At 40.1% G+C, this 27,375-nt stretch overlaps 1 protein-coding gene and 1 non-coding gene across 9 annotated transcripts in view; one reads left to right on the top strand and one right to left on the bottom strand.

The window, feature by feature from the left end:
* Nucleotides 1–27,375, bottom strand: part of Sorbs2 (sorbin and SH3 domain containing 2) — a 197,031-nt gene that overhangs the window by 95,268 nt on the left and 74,388 nt on the right. The gene's annotated exons all lie outside the window — the stretch shown is intronic.
* LOC129666532 (U6 spliceosomal RNA) lies at nucleotides 12,735–12,842 on the top strand. The gene has a single exon (XR_008718589.1). It is a non-coding gene; the product is annotated as a U6 spliceosomal RNA (small nuclear RNA).

Raw genomic sequence — 27,375 nt, 5'->3', positions numbered from 1 at the left:
AGGAACAGGGACTGTCTCTGACATGAACTCATCTACTGGCTCTTTTATCATCTCCCCCTGAGGGAGAAGCATCCTTACCAGGCCACAGAGGAAGACAGTGCAGCCAGTCCTGATGAGACCTGATAGACTAGGGTCAGATGGAAGGTGGGGAGGACCTCCCCTATCAGTGGACTAGAGAAGGGGCATAGGAGAAGAGGAGGGAGGAAGGGTGGGATTAGGAGGGAATGAGGGAGGATGCTACAGCTGGGATACAAAATAAATAAACTGTAATTAATATAAAAAATTAAAAAATTTTATAATAAAAAAGCTGTGTGAAGATATATGAAATATATTGAAATAGATTTCTGATATTTTGTTAGACTTTTTAGAATACCATCCCATTGGCTCTAGGAAAATGTGCTATAAAGACAGATTTTTTTTTTTTTTTTGGTCAAAGTTACGATCTTTAATATCTGAAATGGAGCACTATCAGCACATATTATCACTACTCTTTTGGAGTGCAAGGATGGTTCTCTAGAACTTAGCAAGGGATTTGCCAAGATTTTTGTAGGAAGTCCCTGTGTGCCAAGTGTTCAGGAAGAACAATAGGTGAAGAAACAGTCATTTTAAGGGTTTCCTTTTTTTTCTGACTATGTTATTTCAACATTCTTATTTTGAAGAGAAAAAAAAAAGCATACTTATTGGTTATGTAGAGGGTGCACTCACGAGAAAAGAAAAATAAGAGACAACTGTGACAGCATTAAGTTTTAGTCACAGTAAAGACACATTCCTTCAAGTTGGCTAAAGGAAATATGATGAGTTGCTGAAGGAGACCAGACTGACTCCTCAAAACTGATCATGAAATAAATTCAGGGGATTTAATAGACCATGGGCTTAGCATAGCACAATTGTATTAAAATGTAATTACATCTATGTATTTTTTAATATATAAATCAAGATCATGGTTTTACTGTGCTGACATATTGGGCCCGCTTGTATCATGTTAAAAAGCATCGCCTTTATTTATGCACATGACACCCCAGTAGGAAAACAAGTCTAAGCAGACTTGGAAGGCCTTCAGAGAATGGCGGCTGGGAGTTGGTGAGGCCACAGCAACCTGGTGGAAACAGTGTGATGAGCTGTCACTCAACCATTAGCAGCCATGAGAAATATTACTGGCATGTACTCAGACTGACGTTTAATTTCAGGGAATTCATGCCAGTGGAGCTTAAGGATGCCCCTGAGTTTAAGAAATACAACATCCAGATGTGACTGTCCCTTAAGGCTGGGTTCTTAGAAGTCTGGTTACCAACCCTCACTTCAAAGAATGTAAATACGTCCGTGCTAACACCAAAGGCTTTAAGATTCCTGCGTACTGAAACAAAATGGGATTTTTATATTTATTGTTAGTTTGTTCAGAAAAATGCCAACCCAAACAACCCAACTTCTCCTCAGCCAGCTCATGAGTTCCCAGCATGCTTTGTTGTTTATACCTAATATAGTCCTTCATACCTTATCACTATTTAAAGCTAAATCTAAGCAGCCTGTCACTCAGACCACCAAAAATAGGCAAGGAAAACAACATACAAAATTTCCCTTAAATCATGCACTGGAGAAGAGTGAAGCTCCCTTGGACAAAGATTCATAAGACCCATACTTTTTTGACATGACTCTTAAGTAGTAATGGTTAGAAAGTTCTGCTAAGATTTTTGACATATTTAAATATATACAACTAAATCTTACTTGGTCTCATCTTTACTAGTCATTTGTCCCCCTCTGTCTACAAAAATGCTCAACTACTTTTTTAAAAATCTTTGATGTTTATGACTCTTGGCAAGGCAAGAAAGCTCCCATTTTAGATTCCTAAATACATGAGGCCATGGGCTTTTCTCATATGCAACAACCTGGCTGCATCTACAGGGGAGTGCCACTGAGGCACAGGCTCATGAGCTTCCTTACACATCTGCTGGGACTCTCAGGTGCGTGGACTCTACGGCAGCATCCAGAGATCGTCCTATTCAAGGCCCACAGGTGGAAAGTATCCGAAAACTTGAGATAACTTGATAATCACCAGTTTCGTCATCATTTCTTCTTTTTTTAATGAAAACACAAGCATTTCCTCATTTTGTTGTATCAAGGAGGAATGGAAACCCAGAATCTATGTTGGGCTCATGCATGCTGTTACCGAGTCTCTCCAAGCAAGTCTGAGGAGAGCATTCACTTTTCAGAGGTACCAAAGTAATTTGGTACTTTCTAATTTGTCCTATTATCATTAACATAACGGCTGTCTGTACTTCTTGGGTTATGGCTGAGGGCTGGTAATGTGAGTTATTGGCGAGGGAGTAAAATACATATGGGTAGCTCAAAAAGTTAACTCTTTCTTACAGAAGCAGCAACTCTACAAATACACACACACACACACACACACACACACACACACACACACACAGACATGTATAAACATACATTAACGGAATTGGGCAGAATCTAACAACCCAAGTTTTAGGAAGCTTTCAGGCATATTCTCTTCATATAACTTTTTAAGTATTTCAAGACAGGGTTTCTTTCTGTGTAGTCCAGGCTGTCTTGGAACTCACTCTGTAGACCAGGCTGGCCTCAAACTCAGAGACCCACCTGCCTCTGCCTCCTGAGTGGTGGGATAAAAGACTTGTGGCACCATTACTCGGCTATTTTGTTGCCCTACTACTGAAGCGTTTGTCCTGTTAATATAGGCCAGGGGGGGAAAAACCCGAAAAACCAAACCAAACAAACACTACTTGTATTTGTGTGAGTCTTTAAATTAATTTCTTGATTAGGACACAAATAAGTTTCATTGTAACATTTTCACACATTGTACTGTTTTTGTTCGTATTCATGCCTCAGCCCTTCTTGTGTCTCTTCTCTACTCTGGGCCCCTTTCCCATCCTTCAACAGCCTTGATTATGTTTTCATGATACACACCTTCTTTTATTTTCTTTTTCTCCCTACTTTAGCTCTCTCCTCCCCTCACATTCCCTTTCTCTTTGCATTACCCTGACATGCCCACACACACGCACACAAATATATTCTAGAAATTCAAGTACATATAAATTTTAATGTATAAAATGAAAGTCATGTTTTAAAACACAAAGTCACACGATTTTTTTTTATCATGTGAAAGATAGGAAATCTAGGAAGCTAATATACTCATCAAATATCCGGTGAAAGATTATGTGGAGACCCACTATGTTTATTACTCTGGTTACATTCCCCAAACAGAATCTAACTGGAAGCCAATTTTAGTGACTCGTTCACATATTAAAATTCACAAGATAAAAGATCATTGAAAGTTCATATTTCTGATAGGAGCGGGTTAGATGGGATATGCATGAATCAAGCCCAGTGCAATTAGGCTGTCCTCTTAGCTGCCAGTTTATGTTCAGGTCACCTGCATATAATGTGTCTTTCCATATTATCTCAAGTGTCCTCCCTACTGGGGCTCTCGATCTGAGAATTTGCATCCAAGATAATATTCGTTTTACATATCTACACTTAAGAAAGAAAAAAAAAAAACCTCAGTCTATAAATTATCAGCTTGTAAAAGCAGGAGGAATATTGGGAGTGACAAGAGGTATTAATTTTCTTGGTATTCTGTTATATCGACAGTGGAGAAGTCCTTTGAAACTAATAAATCACAACACAGTTTACCATTCCAAATGTCACATTCTTTGCACAGCTCCTATTTAAAGAGCAAAGTCTACTGATAGTGAGGAAACAGGCTGAGAACATCAAAGCACATTGTATTTCTGACCAATATTTTCATCACGTTTTCGAACTGGCAGAGTCACTCATGTCATCACTTGCTAAATTATAGCAGCATGGGGAGCCTGGTGGCATCTGAAGCTGTTTTTCATGTGGATGACTGCTGTGCTAGGCTTTGGAAGCAGTAACCAAAGTTTGTGACACAAAAGTGTCAGCCTGTTCCCCTCTTTATAACATTTGGAATTAGACCAGTTACTTAACACAAGTTATGATTTATTATACTTGGCTATATTTTAATGCTACCCTATGACACGTGTGTCAGGAAAATTCCAATAGGAGATAAATTAAGGAGAACATTAGGAGTATGAATTATGGAATGTTTATGAAGAAAATTTATTTGCCTTCAAAATTACAGATGAATGCCAAGCCCCCAAAATAATGCTCAAATGGGTCCCCCAGGTCTTATTTTAATGACTGCATAAAATGGCCTGCACACAAGATATCAATTTATATTCAGAAAATGGTTTTTAAAAGGTCTCAGTGTAATTTAAGTACTTAGGGTAGCATTCTGCCAAAAAGACTCATTTTTGGTATCCTCCAAAGCAAAGCAGGCCTGGCTCTCACTGAGTTAGCTCTGTATCTATATTGCTATGTTTAAGCTCCAATTCAAATGGGATTCATATTCGTTTCTCATGCTGTTCTGGGTTCATGATATTCCTGTCGCCTCAAATCGGACTGTTTTTCCTACATCTCCCATCGCAGAGAGTGCTATCATTCATTCTTCCTTTAACTACTGGTCAAATTGTTAGTCAGATGCTCATTTTATTTCAGTACCTGGGTAAACTAAAAACTTGTGGTTTCCTCTTGATATCATACTACTCCTCAGCTATGTATTTCTTCAGAAGTGAAATAAAAGACATTTCAGTCTGGAAAGAGCATATCCTTCTACCCACGCCCAGTTCATTTGGTCTCGACTCTAGAGCATGGATAGGAGGGTGTGAGCACTTCTAGCACTTCTGATTTTATGCAAGTCAAACACAGATTAAGCATGGCTTAGCACATGGGTTGGAGGTCATGGGAGGTGGTAATCAATTAATGGTGACTCGGAGGCAAATGCTATTGCATGCTGTCCCATGAGAAGAAGGGAGGCCTAATAGACAATCTTCTGGTTGTGCGTGATAGGAGGTAGCACGGTGTGTAACAGTGGGAGCAGGTGATTTTCATCACTGTCTTGGGGGGCCCAGGACCCTCCCGCAGAACATGCATGGGGCTGAAGGTAGCACATGAACAGGGCATTCCTTCATTTTGCGCAGATTACTGCACGGTCGCCCATAATGAAATCCAGCCAAACTACATTTCGACACGGATAAACACAAGTCAGGAAGCACAGGGGCCATGTCTTCACTTTGTAAGGCCCAGGCTACCAGTGGAACCACCCATTGTGGCTGTTAATATTTTTATTTCTCTTGATTCTGACCACTTTGTCCAAAGAGGAAGGAAAGGAGCCCTCGTCTGTGTGAGTCACATTTCGGTTATAATCACCGGAACACTCGAAGATGAAATCACTTTATTCAGCTGAACCAACATTATAAAAAGTACATTACTTCATATATATTTGGAATAAAGCTAATTTAGCTATTTTGGGCATTTCCTGGAATTATCTCACCCATTCTTTTTATGCTGTATTATGAACATATCTATTTTTCTTCTGTTCCAGTACTTTCCTGGTCATGCTAATGAAGAGGAGGAGGAAAAAACATGCAGCTTTGGTGACTTTCAAATCCATAAGGCCACGGGAATAGATGCCACAAAGAATCATATTCTGACAGTGAGCATCATTGCAAAATTCAAACTGTTTTGAAGACCATTTACTATTATCTTCATTACTTCTTTAATAGTGCCCTATCTTAAGATATGAATTTGAATATTACTTCTGGCTCTCCAGTGCTTATTTCAGTATCTGTCTATGTGCTGATGAATAAATATGTATGTTTATACACACATATACATACATGCATACACAGACTTCTCAATATATATGAACACTTAAAATACAAACTGAAGATGATTTGATATAAATGAGTCTCTTCCATTTTTTACTCTTTTGTCAAAAGTTTTGATTTAGTCCTTGTAAACTACATCTACCTTCAGCTTTTTCCTATCGAATAAGGGAAAACTAAACTTCCAATAAAGCAGTGTAATATTTTCCTGGGATGAAATGACAAATTGAGAAGAAGAGCTGACTTCAGTATTAGACTAAGGATGATTTTTGACAAACTTCCTTTCTGAACTCGCCAAGTGTTTGTGACACATGCACACATGCGCGCGCACACACACACAGACCTCCCTACTTTAAAACAATGTCCTAGAAAAGCAAATGTACTCTTCTGCGAACATAACCCTGTTGTTCCTGTTTTCCTTGGTCTCCTTGTTGCCAACTCTCCCCTCTAAACCCAATCTCCTTGCTTTCTAAAGCTCACTGCCAGCCTCTGAACTTCTTCGTCATGCAACTGTAACAAGATAAGAAAGGCAAGTTGTTTTATTAGCAATTGAATGTCTCCAAAGCATACACTTTTGAACAGATCTACATTAATTTGAAGTTCCAAAATAAACTGTGTTTCCTCTCCATTTATCCCTTGATTTTACGTGATGCCTGTATTTGTATTATGAATACCACAGCCTACCACTGAAGAAGACTTTTTTTTTTTAACCTTTGCTTCCTGTTTGAGTTACATAGTTGGTCTCATGTGGGCAGACCCTTCTCTCACACACATGAGTTGTGTACTGGTGTAGTGTACCATTGGTAAACTGAGCACGTGCCCATCTGCTGCCCATACCAAATGAAATTCACCAACACAGATAACCGGCTCTATGGGCAGATACTGGTATGTTTTCTCAGATGCAAAACTGAGTTATAGCTTTGTTTTCAAGTTGCAAATGAATACCTGTAGAGCTAATTAGAAATTCTGGCATAATCCTGAAATTAATTTAGTGGCTTCTACAATTAACAACACAATGCTTGTTTAGTAGAGCTTGGCTTTTTTTCCCCAGATATTTAGTGTCTGAAGTTCAATGAGGCTCATGTGTAGAAATTCAAAGGTCGAGTTAACATTTCAGTTCAAGTGATACGATGGTTAATTTCGATAGGATTTATAGTCACGATGGAAACAAACTTCTGGGTATATCTCTGAGGGAAATTTTAGACTGAGGTAATTGAGCTAGGTAGACCTGCCCAGAATGTGCACGGCACCATTCCACAGGAAGGGGCCCTGGACCAAACAGAAAGAGGATGAGCTGAGCACAGCAGTGTTGGGAAGCAGTGGTGCTTCCCTTCTGACTTCATGTTCAGTATGGCCAGTTACTTCAAGGTCCTGCAGCCATGGCTTCTCCATCATGATGGGGAGTGTTTTCAAATTGTGAGCGCAAACCAGCAGCAGCAACAACAAAACTTTTCCTTCCTTAAACTGGTTTTTTTTTTCTAGGTACTCTATCACAGCAGCAAGACAAGATATCTCCATCTGTCTATCTATCTATTTATCTATTTATCTATTTATCTATCTATCTATCTATCTATCTATCTATCTATCTATCTACCTACCTATCTATCTATCATCTGTCTGTCTGTTTGTATGTATATATGTACACATACACATACACAGACATAGACTCTGGATACACTGCATCACTTCAGTGAGTTCTGGGTCAGGGTACCTACAAATGTAGAGCAAGGAGGCAAAGTATCTTAGTGTTTAACAACTTTCTTCCCAGTTTTTAACCCCTCAGCATTTTTCTCATTATTTAAACCCTACTGGCAGCTGTACCCTATCCCAATCAATGGAAATTCTCAACATATGTTGGTTTTTAGGCAATCACAGTAGTACCTGGATTAAAAAAAAAAAGAATGAAAGAAAGAAAAGTAAAAGTTTAGTTACCCTAAATTATAACTGTTTGACCATTCCTAAATTCCTACCCTCAGAATGACAGGTTTGGAATAATAGCTGCCTATTTATGTATCCATTTGTGCATGCCCAATAATCACACGACCCAGATCTTTGGTCCACCCTGCTATATCTCTGCAAAAAGCATCACAATTGTCAGGTCTAATGGCATAAACTTGAAATACTAGCACTCAGGAAACAGAGGCAGGAATGTTACAAGTTCAAGTCCAGCCTGGGCTTCAGAGTAAGTTTAAAACCTATCTCAGAAAAGAAGAAGATGAAGAAGATGACACGATGATAATGACAACAACAAAGAAGAAGGAGAAAAAAGAAGAGGAGGAAGAGAAGGAGGAGAAAAAGGAGGAGGATGAGGAAAAGAAGAAGAAAGAGAGGGGGTAGGAAGTGGAGGAGGAGGAGAAGAAGAAAGAGGAGAAGAATACTACAGAATACTGGAGATGCTAGGAACATAGCTCAATGGTAGAGCACTTTCTCAGAATGTACTGCCAAAGATTTTACTGCTTTCCAGTATTGCCAAAATAATGTGCAACTTTCCAGCCTCAAAGCATTGATTTATTTGACTCATAATTGCTTTTACCATGTTCATTTGTGATCAAATCTTACAATATCTTGTATATATAGAACTCAAACATCCATACTCCTCTGTGAGCATCTTGTGGCTTCGCACTGTCTTGACTGTTTCAGTGCCTCATGGCTGGTTTCTCTTCCTCTGCTTGTGGCTGCATCTGCAGTGTTCAGATGCTTGGATATTCAGAGGGCTGGTTGTAACATCTGACAGAGAGGGTTCACTCTGTTCAAATGCCCCCAACTCATGGTCCCATCCCATCCCTGCTGTATCCTGGAGGCTCATGGTAGCTAGGCTCATTGCTACCACTGTTTCTCCTTGCCTAGTCTGTTCCAGGATCTGGAATATTTCATTGTTTTTGTCACACATCAAGTCCACTACTATCCCAGAGTTTTCCCTCTCTGGCTAGAGTTTAGCAGCATTGTTCTTTAGTCCCTCATCTTAGTGCTCAGATGATACCTGCCTTAGTTAGGTTTCTGTTGCTGAAATAAAACACCATGACCGAGGCAAAGCTATAGAAGGGAGAGGTCATTAGGGCACATGGCTCCAGAACAATAAACTTCCATTCTACTGAGGACACATGGCAGCAGGTTGAGAGCACCACGTCTTCAAACCACAAGCGCTAAGCACAGATAGCACACTAGAGACAGACAAAGCTTTGAGCCCTCAAACTCCACTCCTAATGACATACTTCCTCCAACAAGGCTGCCCCTATTAAACCCGCCACTAACTGGGCAACAAATGTCCAAGTAATCAATACTCTGGGGGGGTATTTCTCATTCAAACCACCGTATCATCTTATCAGAGCGACCATTTCAGACCACCCCATATAAATTGACTTCTTCATTCCCATTGTTCTCTGGGGGAAAAATTATTAGAGTACTTCTTACTGCCTTGTGTCTTCCATGTTTGTTTATCATCTCATTTTCATCATCACAGCAGGGCTGTTCATCAGGAGAATGTGATTCAGAGTCAGGAAACTCAGTCATAGGGCGGAACCTACTGGGAGGAAAAGCCCTCATTCTGGTACAGCTCCACACAGCGCAGTCAGGGGAAAGAATGAATATAGTGATGCTCTACAGTCAAGATTTCTTTTCCATTTACGAATTCCAAGGAGATAGTCATTTTTTAGCACTGGGGCAACTATGAAAATATTTGTGGGAGAGACATGAGTCAGAGAATGGCAAAGACAGTAGAACAACTCTGTGCTCCATAACATAACAAAACCATCAACATTAGTATCACATTCTGGCATGGTGATACAAGCCATAATCCCAGCTCTTGGGAGATGGAGGTGGGGAGGTCAGAGATTCAAGGTCATCTTGACTATATGGTGAAATTATGGATAGCCTTGGCTACAAGAATTCCTGTTTCAAAGAAATGACATTGTCATTATTTGTTAGTGGCACCCTGTCATTACAATATAGCAGCGCATGAATTGATTTTGCCACATGTTGATAGTGGACACCATTATTTACTTTTGCTACATTTGTGAAATTAGACACTAATTGGTGTAACTTTGGATTCTGACCAAGGGCATTATCCCTGTCATCATCAGAGCAAATCAAATATCACTTATCTTCAAGTGTAATGAGAAATCAGGTGACTGTTTGGGTATGTTAATTTGCTATGTGAATGAGTTTGGATCTTATATCAGATCCTCTCAGGGTTTTTGTTAAAATTACAAGGGGTCTTTCCTGAGACTGATACTCCAACCAAGGACTATGCATGGAGATAACCTAGAACCCCTGCACAGATGTAGCCCATGGCAGTTCAGTATCCAAGTGAGTTCCATTGTAATAGGAACAGGGACTGTCTCTGACATGAACTGATTGGCCTGCTCTTTAATTGCCTCCCCCTGAGGGGGAAGCAGCATTACAAGGCCACAGAAGAAGACAATGCAGCCACTCCTGATGAGACCTAATTGACTAGGATCAGAAGGAAGGAAAAAAAGACCTCCCCTATCAGTGGACTTGGGGAGGGGCATGCATGCAGAGGGTGGAGGAAGGGAGGGATTGGGATGGGAGGAGGGAGGGAACCACAGGGGGGATACAAAGTGAATAAAGTGTAATTAATAAAGAAAAAAAACTTTTAAAAAAGAAAAAATTACAAAGGATGAGGTATTCTCTTACTGAAATAACACATTTGCACTTTAACAGGCTTTCTAACTCTTTCAAAGAGAATGTTTCTAATAATGGACAAGGCCAGCAGATTGGAATTCATGATATTTTTTGAACAGTGACTTGCAAAAAACAAAAACAAAACCAAAAAACTTCAAAAAGGCATCACCAGCCTCTCACTAGACCCACTGACTCTAGTGCTTGAGCTATGTCAAGATCACACTTGAACTTCATGACTACATTAAGCCAACACCAAGTAGAACAATAGCAGACTGTTGAATTTTAATTCAGTTCCGTCTATACTAATTCACTTCAGGCTTTTCCCACCTCATCAGCACCTAGAACTTGTTATCTAAAATTTTCATAAAACATGTTTTATGATAGCAAAAATGCAATAAATCTTGCTACCTAAGTACCTCAAATGATAATTTTAGAGTTTGTCTTAAGACATTTTTATAACACTTGATTCTATGAAGAGATATGGAATTGTGTTGTGAGACAATAGATTAAAGGCTTATAAATCATCCTGTTAAAGGGAAATAAATCCTAGTGGAGTGTCTTCTGATAGTTTAAGGCATGCCAAAGTTTTCTCTTCAATGTATGTCAATACAAATAAAATAACTTACTTAATCATGATTAATTTTAGAGCTATTTGATTATATAATTTGTCTGAACTGAGAAAGTTGATGTTAAGAATAAAAGCAAATGTTTTAATATTTATTCTGATATAATAACTATAAGATAGGATTATACAACTAGAGAAAGAATAGCTTGAGATAAATTTATTTCAGTATCAATTTTTTTTTCTCCTGCAATCTGTAGCTTTTTCTCTCCCAAAACCACTCCTGAATTCTAGGGGAGACATAACAAACTGGGCAAAGGCTTATCAGAAAGGCCTGCCAGGCAGGAGGCAAAGGTGGCAAATGACTGTTAAGGGTAACTAAGAGCTCTCTGATTGGATGAGAGGCCTGCTCCACAGGAGGGAATTTAAGTCCTGGTACCATAATCTTGGTTGATAACCCTTGGCTGAGGAGGCCATATGAACCCAGGGTGGAACCTGCTATTGTTATTTTGCTACATGTTCATGCTGTCAAATTGCCTTTCATATATTTATGATTACACCCACAGACTTAGGCTGTTTTTAAACTTGGTGTGGAAAGCTTTTTGTTTGTTTGTTTTTGTTCATTTGTTTGGGTTTTTTGCAATGAATAGCAGTCACTGGAAAGATGCATAACGAATAAAAAAGCAATGGGAGATTTGGTGTTCATCCCTAAATAGTAATCTATATTAATTCCACCACCACGAAGGCTCAGGGAGCATCATAGGAGACAGGAAGAATGTAAGAAGCAGAGAGCAGGAAGGAGTTCTGTGATACACTGTCTCTGGCTATTACAGTCATTGACTCATAGCAGCTATGGTTATGTGTGCAAGACCTGTGCAGGATCAAGCTATTCCGGCCTTACCATAGACTGAGAAGCTATTGACAATAATTATGAGGGGTGGGAGGGATTCATTTCTTTATTAATTTTTTTTAGGAGTTCCATTAGCTTTACTATTTTTTAAATTTTTTATTAATTACACTTTATTCATTTTGTACCCCCCATAAGCCCCTCCCTCCTCCCCTCCCGATCCCACCCTCCCTCCCCTTTCTGCATGCATGCTACTCCCCAAGTCCACTGATAGGGGATGTTCTCCTCTTCTTTCTGATCTTAGTCTATCAGTTCTCATCAAAAGTGGCTGCATTGTCCTCTACTGTGGCCTGGTAAGGCTGCTCCCCCCTCAGGGGGAAGTGATCAACGAGCAGGCCAATCAGATTATGTCAGAGGCAGTCCCTCTTTCCATTACTATGTAACCCACTTGGACACTGAACTGCCATGGGCTACACCTGTGCAGGGGTTCCGGGTCATCTCCACGAATAGTCCTTGGTTGGAGTATGATTTTCTGGGAAGTTCCCTGGTGTTCAAATTATCTTGTTCTGTTGCTCTCCTTGTGGAGTTCCTGTCCCCTCCAGCTCTTACTTACTATTTCCTACTTCTTACATAAAATTCCATTCACTCTGCCCATCAGTTGGCCATCAGACTCAGCATCTGCTTTGACAGTCTATACTGCAGAAGCTTTCAGAGGCCCTCTGTGGCAGGTTTCAAGGTTGTTTCCTGTTTTCTTCTGGCTTTCAGAGGCCCTCTGTAGCAGGTTCCGAGGTTGTTTCCTATTTTCTTTTTCTTCTGATGCCCATCCTCTTTGCCTTTCAGGTTGGGGATTGAACATTTTAGTTAGGGTCCTCTCTTTTGCTTAGTTTGTTTAGATGTACAGATTTTAGTGGGTTTATTCTATATTGTATGTTTATATGAGTGAGTATATACCATGCGTGTCTTTCTGCTTCTGGGACAACTCACTCAGCACATATACTAAAATTGGAATGATACAGAGAAGATTAGCATGGCCCCTGCGCAAGGATGACACGCAAATTCTTTATTAATTTTTATGTGAGTATTTTGCCAGCATGCATGTATGTGCACCATGTGCCAGTCTGGTATCAGCAGAGGCGAAAAGAGGGGACCAGATCCCCTGCAACTGCAGCGACAGATGGTTGTGAGCTACCATGTGGGTGCTGGGAGTCAAATCCAGGTCTCCTGCAAGAAGAAGGACTCAACCACATGGCCATCTCTAAAGCTTATGAGAACCATTCTTTTTTGAGTCTATGGCAACTGATAGATTTTTCATATTCTAGTGGATGGCCCCATGCACATGGACACTTAAGTGGTAACAACTGCACTTAGTGGGTTAGAGAGAGAGAGACAGAGAGAGAGAGAGAGAGACAGAGAGACATGAAGTTGGAAGGATATGAAGAACTGAAGGGGGAAAAAAGAGCAAATATGATTATATTTTATTGCATACATGTGTGAAATTCTCAAAAATAATGAAAAAATTGAAAATAATGAAAAGTTCCATCTTAAGGAAATAAATTAAGTATAGCCTGTAGTAATTGAGGCCAAAGGAAAAAAGATGATGCTTACAATCTAAAATTAGGATAAATATTGATAAAAGTAACTCTCTCCATAGACTCTGACTTATCAGGATAAAAAGGCGCCCTGTTTACTTTAGAAATACCGTAAGAAAAACAGACTTAAGACTATTTTACATGCTACATGGAAAAATTTTAGCTCAGTGATTTGAAATATAATTGAATGAAAATCTAGACTGAGCCTAAATTCTTTAGGCTTCATTCACATTTCCCTTAAGTATAAACAGCTTAAAGACGGTGTCCGTAAAGGATGAAAAATATTAAGTGCCTAGGAGATAAGTAACAATATACATTAATTGCTCCATAAGTTTTGGTGGAGTATATAACACCATAATTTTAAATGAAGGCTGTCCTTGATAGCAGTGTTTCCTGTTCGGTGGTGTATTACACGGACCCCTGACAGCACTGAACAGGCTTAAAGTCAACCACATTTCTTTGGTCTCCTGCGTTGAATGAGAGCTACATAGCAGGAGAGCCACAAGAAAGCTGTCTTGCCCCTCTCAGAACAGGTAGATATAGCTGCGCGATCTGTGTCGCGAGAAGACAGCACAGAAAAAGCATTTCAGGACGAATGCTCGTGATCCAGATTTGAGCTATTTTAAGAAATGGCAGCCTCCCAGCAACCTTTGGTCTTCAAAGGTTGAGGTAGGGGACCATCCTACCCACTGTGATCCAGGTTATAAGCAACAGCATTGAACCTGGAACCCAACCAGCTTTGTCAAAGCCCCTTCCACCATTTGCACATGGGTAATTTTAGAAAGTCACTCACCCTGTCTCTGAGCCAGGTTGAGTTTCCTCGCCTAGAAATAGGGCTGACAATGGTGCCAGCCTCCTGGGGCTGTGGGAAGAAATCAATGGCTTGAAACACACAGAACATTTAGAAATGGGACTGACACACAGTCCCCAAATGTTACCTCCTCTGCTAGTAAAAAGTATTCATTTCCTGGTGTTCAAGTGTGTGAGTTGTGGTTAAATCATTTCAAATATGGAATCCTCCTTTGCCTTGGTCACCATTCAAATGAATTCCCCAGTCAGAGTTTCTCTTTTCATAAATAATTTTAAAAGGAGCTGATTAAGTCATGGATTGGAGAGAGGGGATGAATTATTTGAAAGCCATATTTGTTTCTTTACTGCACAGATGGCAGAATAAAATCTGTGTTGATTGCACCTTCCTTTGGCTCATTAAGGCTCTGAGAGCAGCAGCTTCCTGGGAATGAGTAGGAGCTGGTTTGATTGACTGATCTCAGTGCACCAGACTTCACAGGCAGAGAAGATGCCCACTGGGAGAACACATCAGGGAAGGCCAGGTTGCTATGACGCAGTCTGCCCTTGTGTGACAGATGTCCCTTTACATGAAAGAGGAGGAGGAGGCATCAGCAAAGGCAGTAGTAGAATGGAGAAATGATCACTAGTGACTTCAAATTGTAATTAGCTTTTCAGCAATAACAACACACACACACACACACACACACACACACACAAAATGTTGCAATTCTTGACTTTCTGTCATATGAAATTGCCCATGTGGGACATTTTTTTTTGTGCTCGTTGGCTCAGCAGTATCATTGAAAACATGCCTGTGTATTTGTAGGCTATTCAAAGACGTTAATGAGCAAGTGTGGGATCTGTTGGCTTTGAACTTACATGTTACAATTGCACTTACACTCAGACCCATAAATTATTCCCTGGGAGTAATCTTTAGTTAGTTGCTAGGAGATGGCCAGTTCATGTTTTCCTTTGATTATAGGGCATAACTGCTCCCCTGTCAAAATGCCAAACAAAAAAAAAGTTGCTTCCAGTAAGATATTAAGATGCAGACTGTTTTGAACAAAGGGAGGAGAGGAAGAGAGCCAAGAGTCTCTCTGGTGTCAGAGCAAGGCCATTCTTCTCCCACAGTGGTCCTGCTTTCAACATACATTATGTTTTATGAAATTACCCATTTGTTTATTAATTCCTTAAAATAATAGTATTACACATGGGTATGAGATAATGGGTATCTCACTACATAAAATAAGTGTGTGTGTGTGTGTGTGTGTGTGTGTGTGTAGCTTTAGGTCAAACGAGATGACGTGACACAAACTGAGAAATACAAACCGGTCAAGTGAGTTAAATTAGGAAAAGAGAGGAAATAGGAAAAGACCGGAGCTCAATTCACTGCTTCCTGTACGCACACTGACAGAAGCCATCATCTGCTTTTGCTGTTTTTGTCACAGTGGACACAGTGACTATTTACTAGCTGAGAGACATAGAGTGAGCTCCTCATATGTCAGTTTCCACAGTCAGAAACAGGATAGGATCGGGGGAAGAGGGAACTTGAGGTACCTGGCATAAAGCACAATAAAAAGACAGAAGCTGCTCTTCCCCCCCGTGTTCATCAGCCTTATTTCATCATAGTCGGAACGTAACTCCACAGTACCCAGGCATGAGGATCTGCCACAGGCAATTTGAAATAACAGAGAAGCCTCTGTTTTCACATGTTTGGATAAATAGGATAAGTTAAGCAACGTAGCAAAGGTTCAAGGAAAAGTTCAGGGAAAAATTGAGAACTGTTTGCTACATTATTAAGTGTTTTTTTTTTTTGATTGCTGATTACTACTTTACTTGATAATTATGAACTTGCTGTATATTCATATATGCTCCTAAAGTTATGTACAATGCTCTGTTTATGGCATCTAAAATTCCTATGTTATCCTGAGTGTCAAGACCGAAAAGCGCCCCTTGCTGTGAGCTGGTGCTTCCAGGTCCAGTGCTTAAATGGGTGGGTACCTTCAGGTCACTTTCCACCTTTGTGGACTCATCTTCATTTGCATAGCAACAGTCAGACATTTCTAATTGTTTCTATGCTCTCCTTTTTTATAATATCACAAGGCCAGTTGTGAGCTATGGTCCCCTTCCCGGTTTAGCTCAAGACTGACTTGCAGTGTGTAAACCTATTATAAACCAGCAGCAGCTGCATGATTTACCTGGCTCTGCAAATGAGACTTACACCCTGTTGATGGATTGCTAGATTCCAGGAAGCAGCAAGTTTTCCCAGAGACTCTTAAGTAGAATCTGGTTTTCGGAAATTTGCCTAGCTTTTTGTCTGGTGTATCCAGAAAGGAATGCAGTTATGTGAGAAGAAGAAGAAGAAGAAGAAGAAGAAGAAGAAGAAGAAGAAGAAGAAGAAGAAGAAGAAGAAGAAGAAGAAGAAGAAGAAGAAGAAGAAGAAGAAAATTGCTGACCAGTTGGGGAGTTGTCTAGTCTAGGGAAGCAGCAGGTAGGAGTTGCCATTCTGAACTAAGTCAAGATTGCTCCGGGAAGAATGATGTAAACAGGCTCGTCAGTGTTATTTTTACTGAGACTCCCATCTACAATTAATTATCCATTGTGATCAGGTTAGGGCATTCTATACCAAGACGATTCAGATGTTTGTTTGTTTTTTTTTTGTTTTGTTTTGTTTTGTTTTTTGTCTTTCTCTCCAGCATTTGGTTATCAGTTTTGTGACATATAGAGTAACAGTTACACAGATAAGTTTCTGCAACTCAATCCCTCAACCTACTTTTTTGTTGTAAATAAACCAAATGAAGGCAGAGGGATAGAGTGCCCCACTTCAAGAACATTTGTCTTGATAGCTGGGTGACAAGCTTAATTTCGCTCTTGCTGGCTTAGGAGAAGGTGTTAGGTTTAGCTGTAAATGGGTAGCACTTGACAATGTGAGAAATCTTCCTTCAGTTGTTGAAGTGGCCCAACACTTGTTCCTAATCTATGTGTGGAAACAAAACCCTAGTAATACACCACACAAATTCTTCTCTCAGATAGAGTTAGATTATGCAGCATGGAGAGTTAACATCCTTAGATGCCCAAACCTTCCCTTCTTACCTTATTTATAGATCTCTTAGCTACATATATGACTTTACTTAGGCTTCAGTCACTGTTCTCAGGTTCTGTGACTGAAGAGAACCTGAGAGGAAACCGTTTGGACCTCTTTTCGAGAGTCTATGGTCTTTAAAGAAAGGGCCATGCTTGTTTCACTCTCCTTGTCCTTTTCTTTTTGCTGGGATGTAGCAATATGGGTCTCAAGTGGGAGCCTGACCATAAAAAGAAAGGAAGCTTCAGAAGGTGGAACTAAAAAGTTGAAGGAACTGAAGCCCTGTCAACTGTATAGCTGCTTGCCACATATCTGTCTGGGGACACAGCCACTGTGCTAACCTGCTCAAAAGCTTCACGAGACCGGGCCTATTAACATTTCCTCAGGGAGACAGAGTGGCTCACTCGGCTCAGAAGACTTCATGAATCTTCTGAAGCCTTCCTGAGGTCCCTCCTCTCTTTGAGATTAAATGAGATAAACATTATCTAAGATGAGGCTGATGCTCCCCAGAAGGACTTTGACAGAACTCTTTCTTTGGTCTATCAGTGCCCTTCATGTGACTAGGGGCGACTAGGTGTTTCTTGATACCACCTAGGAAAAGCCATAAAACCATAGTGTAAGGCACGCTAACCCTACACTACCAGTTTCTACATTCACACAGTGGGCAACAAAGCTTTCTCTTGTCAATACCTCTGTGGCTTTGGATTTTATCCACAAGAAATGTACAGGTGGAATCTAGAAAACTCTAAAGCTCCTATTCAATTTATATTTATGCCTCAGTATAAGAAAAAAAAGTCTCCAGTTTTATGAACTGAAGTTTATTTTCTTTTAAAGCAGTGCTTCTCAACCTTTCTAATGCTATGAACCTTTACTACAGTTCCTCATGGAGACCCTCAATCATAAAGTTATTTTTGTTGCTACTTCATAAATGTCATCTTGCTACTTTATGAATCGAAACGTTAATATCTGAAATGCAAGATATCTGATCTGCGACCCCTGTGGGAGTTGCCACCCACGGTTTGCGCTTTGCTTTAAATGGTTGTCGGTTAACTGAAGTGTTCACTTAGACATACTTCCGGATGTACAGTCACTTAACAGGTGGTGCCAATGTAATTACTTGCATGGTACATCCCTTTCCTTCCTCTCTTCTTCTCCTTGTCTTATCACATCCACCAGACAGACAATACCTCCCTTGGGAAGCCTATGCCTTAGTCCATTCCTTGAAGAGAGGGAGTGTGAGATCAAGCCCATCGAACCAGTGCTTTGGAAATTTAGAATCCGGCCACAGTGCTGCCATGGCTCCGTGTGACTAGAGACATTCCACTTTAGACCCCTGGCTCCAGGCTTGCCCACCTTCACAGTGCAATGATCCACTAAATCCTAACCTGCTCCCTTGGGTGGGACTGTCAAGAAGACAGGATGAGATGGTGCTTAGAGGCAATCACAAAGAAAGCAGTTCTAATCTATTTCTCTTCCTCTTCAGCCAGGATAGATAACGGGTGTTTGATTTGTTGTCTCTCTGAGGCCAAGGTCACCACAGTGAGTCCTAACTTCCTGGAAGAACTACACAGTAAGTAGCAGGGAAGTTTTTGAAACTTAGATACGAAACTTTTCGGAGCAGGCAGCGGATGTCTTACCTTTTTCCTTATGGTCATTTTCCACTAGAATTTTGACCAGATGTGAAAATTAAATCAGACATGGTAGAGAAAGTGTTTTACTTTGTTATGACGAGGCAAAAAGCCTAGAACATAACCTCAACAAAACTAAGTATTTTACTGTAAAATAGAAGAAAATACTAGGCTCTTTCTTTATGGCCAAAAGGAAAACAGAAGTTGTTTCCAGAGACTAAGTAAATCGCTTGAGGAATTGGTTTGGGCCAGACAACTGTGGCCTTCTTAGAATTACAGGACTTTGTTCCTTGTAATTAGGCCCTGTGTTGCTCAACTTCCAAATAATTTAGCAAAATTATCATGTGAGATTATATCCCCCTTCACTAAAGTGATTTTTTTTTCCCTTCAAATATGTAGCAAAATATAGATGGGGAAAAAAAGATGTGCTGTTGTTGTTTTGTTTTTATTTTATTTTAGATTATGGCCCAAACAATAACTTGAACTTCCAAGTCATATACAGATGAATGCTGTTGATACTTATGAAAGGGCTGTAGATTCTGTGAGAGATTTCAGAACAAATAATGCTTAAGAACCCACAAATAAAAGTGAAAAATTCACCATTCTGAGCCTTGCCCACAAAGTAATAATGCTGTTTTGATTAATGGCTGAATGAAGTTTATCTACTCATCTGAAGGAAAGGATCAGGGTCAGGGCTGTTAGAATACATGAGTTGCTTTCTATTTTTTACTTCAAACAAACACATGAAAACCTGTTTGTAATTTTTTGGATTCTAACCTTAGTCCTGAGGCCTACTTAGTTATGAGAAATAACATTTCTGTTACATTAGTCAACACATTGAATTTTAAAGTGGTATTATTTGGAAGACAGTTTCTGCAATTCATTCTGAACGAGTGTAACGTGAAGCAGCTGTATTGCCTTTTTGGGGTATTTTTAGAGGTGAGAAAACTCTTCAGGTTTTGCAGAATAATATTCTACAATGCCTCTGTCTCTGGCATCTGATTGGGGCTAAGAACGAATCAGAAAGGGGCCTGAAGGTGTTCTAGGACAGATTCTGAGGAAGTTTACTAAAAGAGTGGGCTTGGTGCTCCCCATCATTAAACCACCTGCTACCGGTTCCTCTCCTTTTAACTGAAACTTGAGCACCGCTACTGCTAATATTGAGTGTCTATCCAGAAGCACAGGAAGGTTCTTACCACTCACTCATGTTGCTCAAAATTACCTAATATACCCAGTTAAATTAATCTTTTTTTTTTTGAGGTTCAGTACAAAATTTTAATATTTGACAGGACTGAGACCTGACTTTATATCATTACAGTGGAAAGAAGAAACATCACATTATTTTATTCATTCATATTCAAGACAAGATCTAACAAGGTGGCCCAGGCTGGTTTTGAACTCAGTACAATTATAGCCCAAGCTGGATCTCATGATCTTGCTGCTTCATCTCCTTGATGGCGGGGGTTAGAGGTGTGCACCGCTGTGCCCTGATCAATGGATATGTTTTCATGAGCGAGAACTTGAACATGTGAACTGTGTAATCTATTTTTATAAGGATTCTGAGGAAACATTAAAGGAAGTAAAGAGAAAGAGAAAAACAAAACAGAACAACGTATTAACATAGATGCACTCAAATAACTAGGAAGAAGCACCATCGCTTCAGCCTCTGCTCTTAGTCTGATTCTATTTGTTTTCTTAGAATAATTTCCCATGCTATCAACACGCAGAATTCGTAGGGCTTAAAACTGAGAGTAAGCTTCATGCACAATGAAAATATTAAAGCTCATTGTTTGAGAGTTTTTTTTTTTTTCCCCCAACCTGTATCCTTCTAGTTCAACTGTCTTTGTAAGGTCAAGGAAAAACGTACAGGTTCCATAGTCACAGGATAAGATGTTCACACTGTTTCATTGACTGCCCGGGTCTTAGGTCGGAAACAAGAGAGCAGCTGCAGTATATACACCCACAGACCTCAGAAGCCCTGCAGCTATGCATCTCCCATTGTTTCCCTTCCTTTAAACTTTTCTCGATACGCCGCACACAAGGCACCTACAACCTAAATGGCAGTGGTTTTCGGCGTCTTCAGCATCTGCTTGCTAACCTCTGACATGCTAAGATATTTGCATTCTACCCTGTAGGTCATTCATTAGAGCTGGACAGCTGGGAAGACTCCAGAGTACAAGCAGTTAGCTTTTCGCACATTCGACTTGAAACTGGAAGCTAAGCATTGGAAAGGTCCCAAGGAGCTTTGATGGTTGGCGCAGGCCCTTAACCCCAGCACACTTCCAGAGGAAGAGGCACACAGAGCTGAGTTTGAGGCCAGCCTTGTCTACAGGTCTATAATAGAGTGAGTTCCAGGACAGCAGGGCTACACAGAGAGCCCCTGTTTAATCTCCCACAAACAAACAAACAAACAAACAAACAAACAAGATCTTGAGTTCTTAACTTGGTATTGCCTCTCCTTTACTTAGGTCTGGGCACTTTAGATGATGCTAGATGTTTTAGAGAGTGCCATAGCTTTATATCTTAAGCTATGCTGAGAAAAATTTATATACTTTAGTGAACGTGGGGTATGGTCATGTAGGGTGAAACGAGACAAAAGGAAAAACAGCTAGCTGACCATCTTCACAGCCACTGGGTGAAGCCAGCTATCCTTCAGTTTGGATTACTTTGCAGAGTGCTGTGCTGTGTGTAGAGCTCGTACCTTGCACATCACCCTGTCCTGGGGAGCCTCTGAGTGGTCAGACTGACTTGATTTTAAGAACTCAAGTAGGTGTGTCTAATTTGACTTTGACACCCTCTTTACTGTCCTTTATCTTGTGACCACAGGGTTCTTCCTAAATCCTAGCTTCCTGGTGCTGCTCACCTTCCTTCTAGTGACTCCCTTTTAAGGAATAAACTCCTAGCAAAATTTTCCAACATCTCCAACTCACTCTGCATTTGCAGTTACTTGATCTCCATTTGCAATATCAGCTATTTTCACTCCCCTCTAGTTCTGTCTGCCCTTTCTGAAAATCGTTAATGACAGTTTTGGTTCCCCAAATTTAGACATATAATTTATGTCACCTTTTGATTTCCCCAAATCTCATACATCGTTCCTCCTTTTTTTTTTTCTGCCCCCAGGGTCATACATGACCAGGGTCATGTAGCCCAGGTTGCTCCTGAGTTCTAAATGTGCCAGCCTCAGCCTCCTGAATACTCAAGTTCCTACCCACCTTTCAGGGAATCCCTCCTCATAGATCACTTACTTTTTATTTCTCTGTTCTCAGAAGCATGTTCGCTCAGCAAAGATAGGAGGCTTATTTCCTTCATGTCTGTCTTTTGTGAGATTAAGGATGTTTTCTGTCTCACCATCTGTCTCTCATTTCCTCTAGGTCAGCACCTTGCATATCTGATCTGCTCAGTGCATTGAGCAGTCATCACATATAAGAAGGTGTTGTCAGTTTTTATTTTAACCAAAAGCTGTTCCTCCAAGCAATTGCTGTGACTCTTTGACTAGTTGTATAAAAAGGCTTGGGTCTCTTTTTGAGCATTTCCCCTACCTCTGGCCTATTGTGGGTTAACAGTTATGAAGCATGCTCACCTGCTATAACCCAACAGGTAGAATCACAAGGCTGTTGATGCTCGAGTTGCTAATTGTTGCCATGGTGATGGATAGTTAAGCTACCCATTTGTATTGATGGGAAGGTTCCATTTGGCAGAACCTCTAACTGTGGCTTTCTAGCACCTCCAGCTGGGACTCTATGGCAGAGTCATATGCATATACATATACATACACACACATATATAGTATACACATACATACATACATGCATTCCCTGATAAAGCTTCTTCCTACTACCCCCCAAAGCAGGAGGGGTGTTCTAACAGAACATCTTCGAGCAAGTTAATTTCTCAAGTCTCAGTTTTTTTTTCACATATAAACACTGGAATAACAACTTTGGTAAGAGCCCTAAGAGGATATTAATCAAACTGTTAACTCCTTGCTAGCTCATAGGCATTGATCATTAATATTAGTTGTGATTGCTATTGTACATGTAAAACCTACTACTGCTGCTGTGGTTGCCTTCAGGTTTCTTGTCCCTAATATTCTATTTTTATCATGATAATCTTTTGGTTGGCTTCTCTCTCTCTCTTTATCCCCCTTTCTGCTTCCTCCTTTCCCTCTAAGCATTGGAGTTCCAGGCAAAATTTTAGGATACTGTCCTTCTTTCCCTTCCCACATTGCGATCTTCTAGATGTTTTCCTGCCTTTTAAAGTACACATTTCACATTAGCATCTAACCTGCCCACCCCTATTGGGTGTCTATCTTGGGCTACTCACTGCCCTTGGTCTTAGCGGAGTCAGGTTAATTTTGGTAAGTCCTTGTTGGGGAGCATGTGACTGACTGACAAACTGGTATTTCTGGCTCATCTTTTGTGAGATCCCCCCCCCTTTGGGATTCTTCCTAATAATTCTTAAAATAATCAACATTCTTGGAAGCACACTGTGAAGTCCCCAATGCCTCCCTTCCCATTCAATTTCACCGCTCCTTGCTTGAAAAGAGTGATTCATTTCAACATGTTCATTTAAATAAGTGTGTTTCGCTATGAGGCAAGCCTTGATTATCACTCTATCTTGTCTTATTTTATAATGTATGTGTTTTCTTAAGGGTGGAGGCCATGTTTCATTTAGGTTTTTGTTTATCTTATATATTAACTACTGAAGGACTAGAATATTACAACTTGACTTTAAATTTAAAATTACCCAAAGTTTCCATGGGCCCCTTTTAGAAGCTTTATGCTGCATAGATACATAACCTATAAAGTTTGCTTGATATAAACTTTGTGTTGCTGCGTTAGAATATATGAGGCTTAGAAGACCACACTTAAAATGTCATTCATACATCCATGCATGTATATATACAGATGTACATATATGCATATTTAATGCAACTTTAATGTATAACGAGGTGGAGTACTTATTTCTTATTTTTTACATTCTTTTTTCTCTAAGCATTAATATATTAAACACTTATGAAAGGAGACACAGGAAAAAAAATAGAATGACATAAATATAGTATGGGAGCCTGGCTCTATACCAGGACGGCAGAAATAGAAGGGAGAGAAATGTATCTGGGAGGAGTCTCTGTTTTTAGGACATTCGAGCATGCATCTTTAAATATGAGACACATTTCTGGAAAGAACATAGGGTCCTGAGAGTACAGTGTTCAGTTGCCTTATTTTAAACTTCCTGTGGCTTTTACAGAGAATCAACAAAAGTGTGAAGGGAGAGGAAACCTGAGTGCGTTGGGACAGATTAGGAATCCGTTAACAGATTATCTCCACAGAGGCAATAGCATCAAAAGAACACACAGAGAGACACAGAGACACAGACACACACACACACACACACACACACACACACACACGTTTGTCTCTTTTTCAATGTGTGATACTGTTTCCATGGTTACCAAATGAGTCACGTCAGTCAGCATTGATGTGATAGAAATAGCTTCAGCAAAACAGAGTTTCATCCCTTCTGAAAAGTGGGTATAACTTGAAGGAAAGTCCCCACTTCATGCGAATGATCCTCTTGTCTGTGTAGTCATGACAGCCAGTCAAACTGATGTTGTTAAGGTTTCGTCATAATGGAAAAAATGCATAGACGTAGACGGTAGAGGAATTTAGCAAATTTGTCTATTGGTGTTTTATGGTACTTTTGGGTAGGGCCATTTATAATGAGTGAATTTTACTTGGTTAGGTCAATGCTTTCTTATGTTGAAATTAGTGAAAAAATTTACAATTTTGTTGCCAGATTACCAAATTAAGCCTTTTATTGGAACATGCATACATGACAAAGAAGATATGCTTGAAGAGATTAACTTCATTTCAACACGTTCTTTAAACAAGTGTGTCTTCATTAGGAAGACTTTCTTATCAGCGTAGTTAAACCATTATGATAAACAAAACATGATATTCTAAACTGCTCCCTGGTTTGCTTATTTTATGATAAAAATTACATTTATTCCACATTTTAACATAAAGCAAGATGAATAACTGGTTCAGAAAAAGTAAACTCCAGAAAACACCTCTCGGTCACCATTTTGAATTAGTCGCTAATGTTTGCCTGAGAATATGCTTGAGGTAGAGGTGATACACTTTGGTTTTGATCTTTCAAGACAAGCTTTCTCTGTGTAACAGCCCTGGCTGTCCTGCACCAGGCTGGCCTGGAACTCAGATATGTGCCTGCCTCTGCCTCCCCCAGTGCTAGGATTAAAGGCATGTGCCACTGGTGGAGGTGATACTTTTTAGTGACTAAATCATGGGAATATGATGACTGAGAGATTAGCTCGTATTTATGATAAGACCTTGTGCATTTTTCAATACTGACTGCTGTCAGCCACTAATCAGGAGCCTCACTGGTGCTTTCTCAGGGAAAGAGAGTCAATAGAGTCAGGCTTCCCATATTGCCTACCTCCACTGTAAAATAAGACAGGGACACTTAATTGCTGTGGGGATGAGATGACATATGTAAAGCATTTAGCACAGATAATAGAGTATGATTTAAAAAAAAAAAAGCCATGAATGAAAGCTAGATATGATGGCTCAGGCCTGTAAACTCAACTCTCAGGAAGTGTTAAGTTTGAGACCAGCCTGAGCTGCACAGCAAATGAATTAATGAACAAACAAATAAACAAACATACAAACACATGCCTTGAATATAACAAAAACCCTTAATACAATGGGCTGGAAAGATGGCTCAACCAGAAAAGCCCCTGGTATGACAGCATGAAAAACTGAGGTCAGCTCCCCAGCACCCACCAGACAAAAGACAGGAGGGGAGTGATGGCGTGTGCTATAATCCCAGTGTGGGAGGTGGCGCCAGGCAAAGCCCAATGACTTATTGGTCAGTCAGAGTAAAGTCATTGGTGACCTGCAGGCTTATGAGAAATCCTGTCTCAAAAGACGTGGACAGCATTTGTGGACCTGACACTTAGGCTTAAATCTGATCTGCATGTATGTACACACATACATACACACACACACACACACACACACACACACACACACACACGAGAGAGAGGGGGGGAAAGAGAGAGAGAGAGAGAGTTATAGAAACTGTTTCTTATTTCCCTTTTTATTTTCCTATGTGGTAAAGTATGTTTTCCCAGTATTAAGCAAATAAAACTTTGTTCAGGGAACATATCCATAAAAACTGTTAAGTCCAGAGAGTTGAAAAAGGAAGGGGAGATGGGATGAGTGCTCTATGCCTATAATCCCAACTACTTGGGAGGTCGAGGCAGAGGAATTTCAAGGTCAAAGCCAGCTCAGGCTTCAGAGTGGGCTCAAGTCCAGCCTAGCTAAATTATTAAGGTCCTGTTTCAAACTAAAAATATGAAAAATAATCTGGGGACTTTGCTCAGTGGTAGGGAGCACTACCTACCTAGCCCTGCCTAGCATGAGCAAGGCCCAAAGTTTGAACTTCAATATGGTGATACAGGGTGTGGGAGATAGAGCTTTTTCTTTGACTTTTTACTCATTTCTCTCTGGAAAAAAACAACAACAACAACAACAAAAAAAAAAACTTCTCTTGTGCACAGCACTACTTTGTGTGGCCGACCAGTTTCCTTCTGAAAATTCTTTCACATTCCATTTTCTCAATAAGCAAAGAGCAAGTCCCCTGCCCCCACTCCTTGCCTACCTTGGATGGGTCTAAGGAGGACAGCTCTCACTATCCTGACAAACGATGGTCATATGTTCTGCAGCTTTTGGAACCGGTTTCTCAGAGTTCAGAGCCCTAGTTTCCGGTCTGTGAGCACAAGGGATGGTGAGATCTTCAGCTTTCTGGGCTTCTTTCTTTTTCTTTTTACTTAGTCTAGTGACTCACACATATTCCAGATGGTTCTGTTCAGTTTTAGAATTATCATGATCCACTCTGTGTTGGTGGTGGGGTAGAGGGCACCAGCATTTCATGGACAGTACAACTTATGTAACTTTTCCCCCCCGAGGGAATTGGAAAATAAGGCATACTCAAATGTTAAGCATTTCTGATTCCTTTAACATTAAATGATATCAACTTTCAGTATTTCATCCTTGGCGGTGTTATAGTTTAAATAGTTAGTGGCTAATTTTCTCTGTAGCTAATGGATTTTCATTATCACGAATACTTTCATGCTACGAAAATATAGTCAAACAAGTGATTGTAAGTCTAATATTCAAACTAACAGAATATAATTTGATTTTGTTGTTGTTGTTGTTTTGAGACAGAGTTTCTCTGTGTAGTCTTGGGTGTCCTGGACTTGCTTTGTAGACAAGACTGCTCTCTAATTGAGAGCGATCTACCTGCCTCTACCTCCCTGAGTACTAGAATCAAAGGTGTGCACCACATACCTGCCTTATAATTTGAATTTTTAAAACATCAACATGAATTTTTGTCGAGAAAAAATATCCCAAATATACATTTTGTTACCCAGATGTTGAGTTTAGATATTAACTTCTTTCATATATAGTTTATATTAAAGAAGAGGTCTTTGGTGTT

The sequence above is a fragment of the Psammomys obesus genome, unplaced genomic scaffold (genome assembly GCF_907164565.1).
Source record: "Psammomys obesus unplaced genomic scaffold, mPsaObe1.curated_primary_1811, whole genome shotgun sequence".
Taxonomy (NCBI): Eukaryota; Metazoa; Chordata; class Mammalia; order Rodentia; family Muridae; genus Psammomys; species Psammomys obesus.
This window is presented reverse-complemented; position numbering and strand designations above follow the sequence as displayed.